Raw genomic sequence first — 5897 nt, 5'->3', positions numbered from 1 at the left:
AAAGAACAAAGAAGAACTTAGAGAATATTGTAGGAAACAAAATCATTATTGGCAAATTATAGTATTATCCTTCTTGTTCCCAATGAAGACATAAGTATTTTGTTAAATGAAATGGGCACAATAAACTCACACACTGCATATACTAGACAAATATGCTTTCTGGCCTAGCATTTGATGGTTTTTCACCTAATTAATGAATTCTCATTTTCTTTACTTATTAGTCTGTACTGATACTAATAAAGGCATTCTGCAAATATGCCTGGGTTTGTTTGTTTATTTATTTCTTTATTTTTATTTATTTATTTGGCAATTTCCTGGCCAGTTTAGAAATATTGAACATGTATTACTAAGAAAAGAGAAAACTTTAGTTACCTATTTGGACTGAGTACTTGTTTTTAATTCACGTTTCAGTGTGCTTGTATGCATTTAACTGTGGAATGGGCACCAGCCCTGGTGCTCAGAGGCATATTTCTAATTAGATTGACTTTAAATGTTTGGAAATGGATAGAGGTGACAGTAGCACATTATTGTGAGTGTAATTAAGAGCTCTAAATTATATGTGTGCTTGTGGTTGAAGAGGAAGTTTTGTTTGGTATACGTTACTAGAATGAAAACTAGAGGATAATGCATGAGACAGTATAACACAGTGAACCCTGTTGTGGACAATGACTGTAGATAATAGTACAAATTGAATTCTGTTCTTTCAGGAATTATAACATGTACATCGCTATTACAACTTGTTGATAATAGGGTGGTCTAAGGGAAAATACACCTAATGCAAACTATGGACTATGGTTAGCAGTAACATTTTAATATTCTTTCATCAATTGTAACAAAGATAGCACACCAATGCTAAGTGTCAACAACTGGGAGGTATAAGGGTTATAAGGTTTTTCTTTTTGGAGTAATGAAAATGTTCTAAAATTGATTGTGATGATGAATGCACAACTCTGTGATTATACTGAGAGCCAATGATTGCACATTTTGGATGGAGTGTATAGTGTGTGAATACATCTCAATAAAACTGCTTTAAAAAATACACAAAACAATGAGTCTTGGGAGAACACTAGGAGGAATTATATTTTTAAAGTGTTAGATCAAATGAACACAAGTTCATTTCCATCTTACCTGAAGGCAGTATCCCAGTCTCTATGGGTCTACTATTTTTTCACAAATAAGATATTTGGCTCCTTTCTCAGCCACTTAGTTGGGAAGATAGTTGAGCTGGTAGCTCTAGCTCTTTCCAATTGTCAGAAATGAACAAAACTGAAAGTAAAGGAAAATCCTTTGTTGTTCTTTCATCATAAACATATAGAGCACTGGACGAAGAAAATGTTTTCCTTCTGTCTCTAAGTAAGCTATCATATATCCCTGGCCCCCATTAACCTAGAGAAACAGAAACCTTGTATAAATGAGATTAAAAATCTGAAAGCATATGGAAACTGCAAAGCATTACACAATTCTAAGGCATGACCACTAATGTACCTCAATATATAACTTATCCTCCTTTTAAATCTCATTACATGTATGTTTTGCTAGTCATTCCTTAAAATAAAGCACACATTTTCAGATCACCAAGAAGGTGCTCAACTGTTCCATCAGCATGGAAATCTTCCATCCTTTCTTTGCATATATAAAATCATCCCATTCACTTATTTAAAAATACTTATTGATCACCCACTATCACCAGACACTAGTCTATGTCCCAGAATAAGGAAATGAAGACAACAGAGATAGTTCTCCTTAGAAAGCTTATTTTCCCCTCTGGTCCCTCAAGGGAAAGAAGGGAGACTACAGGCTGGAACATGGTAGACTAGGAGGAGAGGAGCACCAGATGAATCTGAGATGGTATGTGAGTGATAGCACATGGGAGGGCATGTATGCTATGTTCAGCAAAGTGAGTTTCATTTTAAATGCAGTGGAAAACTACCTGAAGGAGTTAAGCCACAGGAAAGAATGGCCTGATTTACATTTTTATAAGATTATTCTGATTCTATTGGTACCACCCTTAGACTCAGGCAAGAGGAATATTTTGCTATGAGCCCCATCATTTTAGAGATCTCTGTGTATCACAAACATACAAAAAATCCATTTGTCAAAGAAGACTTGCTTGGCCCTGTGACTTGGGATGCTATGCTCCAACTAGTACTGCACAGCCTGTAGCCATAAATACCTATCTTGAGGCAAACTGTGTGTAGACCCCAGAGACATGCTTCCCCACCTCTCTTAACTCTGTATCTTTGACACTAATTGGAATGTGTTTGAATGCCTTAAATCTTTGTGAGCTTTACCCCTGCCAAAGCCAGAAACAGACCCCACTCCAGCATATGCAGGAAGGATCTGAAGAGCAGGAATACTTAAGGTCAGAGATAACACAAGTTTACTTGTCAGACCCATCTGAATACAATAGATTTTGCACATGGAAAACACTGTTTTCCAGTAGCACCCAGGGCTCATTTCCTTACATCACTTTCTCTTCTGATTCATGTTTCTGGGAATACTTACCAATCCAAGTACTATTTTCAGTAGTTGCAGTCAGGTTGTAGCATTTTTTTTTTTTTTTTTTTTTTTTTTGGTATTTCAGATATTTTAAAAATTTATTTAAATTTGTTATTTATTAGGAATGACTGAAATAAAAAAATTGTGTCCCATCATCATCATCATCAATATCATGGAAATGGCCTTAAGAGAAAAACTGGTCAGATGAATATTATTTCTTCCCATTTTCAACCAGTAAATAGTTGCCATTTGACAGACAGCCAACAGTCTGTTGAGAATGCTCAAGATATGTTATATAACACAGTGTGATGGTTCACAGGTGGGGTGCGGGGACACACTAGAAAACAACTTATGTGAACTTCTTGATTTTAAAGTGTTAGAACAAATGAACACAAGTTCATTTCACTTCTTGATTTCATCATGCTAGACAAGCACAAAAGCACCACCCATGCCCCTGAAAACACTGGAACACCCCCCTTGAAGCAAGCTTTGGCTCCTTCATCAACGAGCAATCTTCCTCCAGCAGTCAAGCATGCCTGTGTACACGATATCAGTTCCTTTAATGGCTCGACTCATCATCATGTGGCGATGAACAGTGTCAAATGGATGGGAAATCAACCCAGCAATAGCCGTGACCGACTGTGCAATCATCCAGCAGAGGAAGATGTGAGTATTCTGGGGATCTGGAAGCAATCCCCTTGTGGTGTCATAGATACTGAAGTTGGCAGCTCGGTAGATGTTGATACCCTGTACGGACATGTTAAAGCCTTGGTACCAGCCTGTAATCCCACTGAATATGCAGATCTTAACCAGGCAGTCCCTTTCAGTTCCAGCTTTCCCCACATCACTTGCTAGACCGGTTCGGGCAAAATCAAGAGTGCAAACAAAACACAAGGATGTGACCCCAGCGGTGCTTTCCCTGCAAAGTAGGGCCCAAACTGGGTCCTCTTGTATACACCACTCAGGAAGATCTGCTTGTACTTATCTTCGAAGGCAAAGTTGAGTGCCTGGGTGGGGAAGTATCTGAGGACCTTGGCCAAGTTACTGCCAAGAGGACAGGACTCCCTGCTCCTTGGGGATATGAACCACACAGTCTATAATGCCCTTGAACTGCTGCTTATCTGCGGTGATTTGCTTGCTGGCTTGCTGCACCTGCAGCAGCAGCTTGACCCGCTCAACAGGCATTACCACGGTCTTGGAGATGGCTGCGGCCACTCCACCTGCCAGGAAGTCCTTGGCAAAAGACACAGCAGCATCTGTCATGTTGATAGGAAGGAGGAGGCTGGCGGGTACCGGATGGGGCTGGGAACCGGCTTCGACTCCGGGCTCTGGGATATAGCGTTCATTTTTAAAGGCTTCCTGTTATTACTGAACTTGTATAAATGTATATCTACGTCAGGAGGCAAGATGGCAAACTACAGCTCCTGGGCTAAATACAGCCCAATGTCTGTTTATGTCAATAAAGTTGGATTGGAACATAGCCACCCCTTTTTTTAATGTATTGTCTATGCTTGTTTTTGTGCTACAACAACAGAGTTTGATTAGTTGCTACAGAGAACCTATGCCCTTTAAGCTCTAAAATATTTACTATCTGGACCTTTGCAGTAAAAGTTTTCCCAGATATGTATATACATGAGATGCAAAGCTGATTCTTCACTTTCTTTTATATACCTAGGTGTGTTGCTTAAGAGATGATAAAAATAAATAAATAAAATAAGTGGCTAGATGTGAAAGGACACAATTTTTTTTTCCCCCAAGAAAACCAACAAAAAAAATTATGTCCATGCAATGACTGTATACATCATTGGTCAGAACTGCTTTATTCATAATATCCAAACACTGGAAATAGCTCAAATGTTTTGAATAAGTGTAACTGATAAACACATTGTAGTATATCCACAAAGTGGAATACTTCTCAACAATAAAAAGAAGTAAATTCCCTATACACACACGAGAAAGCATGAATCTCAAAAACATGCTGAGTGATAAACAAGAAAGTGAGCTTACTGCATATTGCACTTATTTGAAATTCTGGAATAAGCAAATCTACTGTATATTGAAAAGAAAATAGTTCATTAGTTACTGACAGCCAGAAGTATGGAGAAGGGGATTGACTGACTGCAAAACAGCCTAAGTTGGGGAACTTTTAAAAATCTTTGGCCAAAACTCAAAGACAAAAGAAGCAGATGCTTTGTGACTGGGCAGATTTTATGTGCACTGTACCTAAGTAGAGCTAAACTTTGGGAGCAGCTACCTTGCTTGCTGAAAACCATTGGAAGCTGGCTGACAAATTGGTGTTCCCGAAATGCTCTTCCACAGAGTAAGAGGAAGAACAAATATGCAAATGTCACAAAGTCTGGTGGTACACTCGGTGTTAGGGATGTCTGAGAGATTGATGCAGATATATTCTTAAAAGCAGATGCGCCTGTATCTCAGCTATGGGAATTGTGATCCAGTGACTGCTGACTGCTGTGCCCCTCACTGGGATTTCCCTCAGCCTTAAGGAACTGCTTCATCCAGGGCTGTGCTCCCCCCACCTCCAACAGGTAGCACTCAGGCAGTGGCTAACAGGTGAAGGACATGCAGTCCAAGACCTCTTCCCTTGATTTGGGACCAATTTCAGAGTTCCCTAGCATCCATAGGATTGGCTGACTCTTCTGTCGTAATCACATTTTCTGTTCAGCTTCTATGTTCAGTATTTATGATCTTACTTCTTCACAAGTGTTTCTATTCCCAGCAGTTTCCCATCTCTGGGTCTGTTTCCAGGGAACCCAATTTAAGAAAGTCAGTGCCAGACGCGGTTCAAGGAAGCGGATTCCTAATGGGATTTTGGTGCTGGCTCACTCCACATTGCTGGCCAGCTTCTTCCTTTCCCAATCTGCCTTCCTCATCTCCTTGCAGATGCACTTCCTAGGAATGTTTCTCAATATACCTTTGGCAAGCAACTTAGCATCTGGCTGTCTATTTCCAGAGAATTCAATCTAAGGCAATGAAATAACTTGCAACTGAAATTTTTGACAACGTGCAGAAGAATAGAAATCGCAAAGATTAAATTCAACAAAGTTAAATATAAATTCTGATCTTGTGATTCAATGCTGCATTTTGAACATCTACATTTTCACCTCTATCCAAAAATGCCACTGCCATAACAATTAAGGAATTTTTAAAAAATGCATTAAACCACAATGTCAAAGAGAATAGAAAACAACAATAAGAAATGTACAAAAAATTTTGGAAGCTATAAACCCAATGGATGATTGATTGGCACCTGATGAAATCTATGCCAAGAGGAGAGGATTCAACATCAAACAAGCTGATATACACCCCCAATCCCTAGAGCCTCACAAATTAGAGACTGGAAGGAAGATGGAGAGGGGCTGAGGCCCAAGGATTACTCA

General features: G+C 39.3%; 1 pseudogene; it reads right to left on the bottom strand.

The window, feature by feature from the left end:
• Positions 1-2901: 2901 nt before the first annotated feature.
• LOC119542138 lies at positions 2902-3762 on the bottom strand (annotated as a pseudogene).
• Positions 3763-5897: the final 2135 nt, after the last annotated feature.

This window comes from Choloepus didactylus, chromosome 8, assembly GCF_015220235.1.
Source record: "Choloepus didactylus isolate mChoDid1 chromosome 8, mChoDid1.pri, whole genome shotgun sequence".
In the NCBI taxonomy this organism is placed as follows: domain Eukaryota; kingdom Metazoa; phylum Chordata; class Mammalia; order Pilosa; family Megalonychidae; genus Choloepus; species Choloepus didactylus.
The sequence above is the reverse complement of the archived record's forward strand: the minus strand, read 5'-3'. Positions and strand labels throughout refer to the sequence as shown.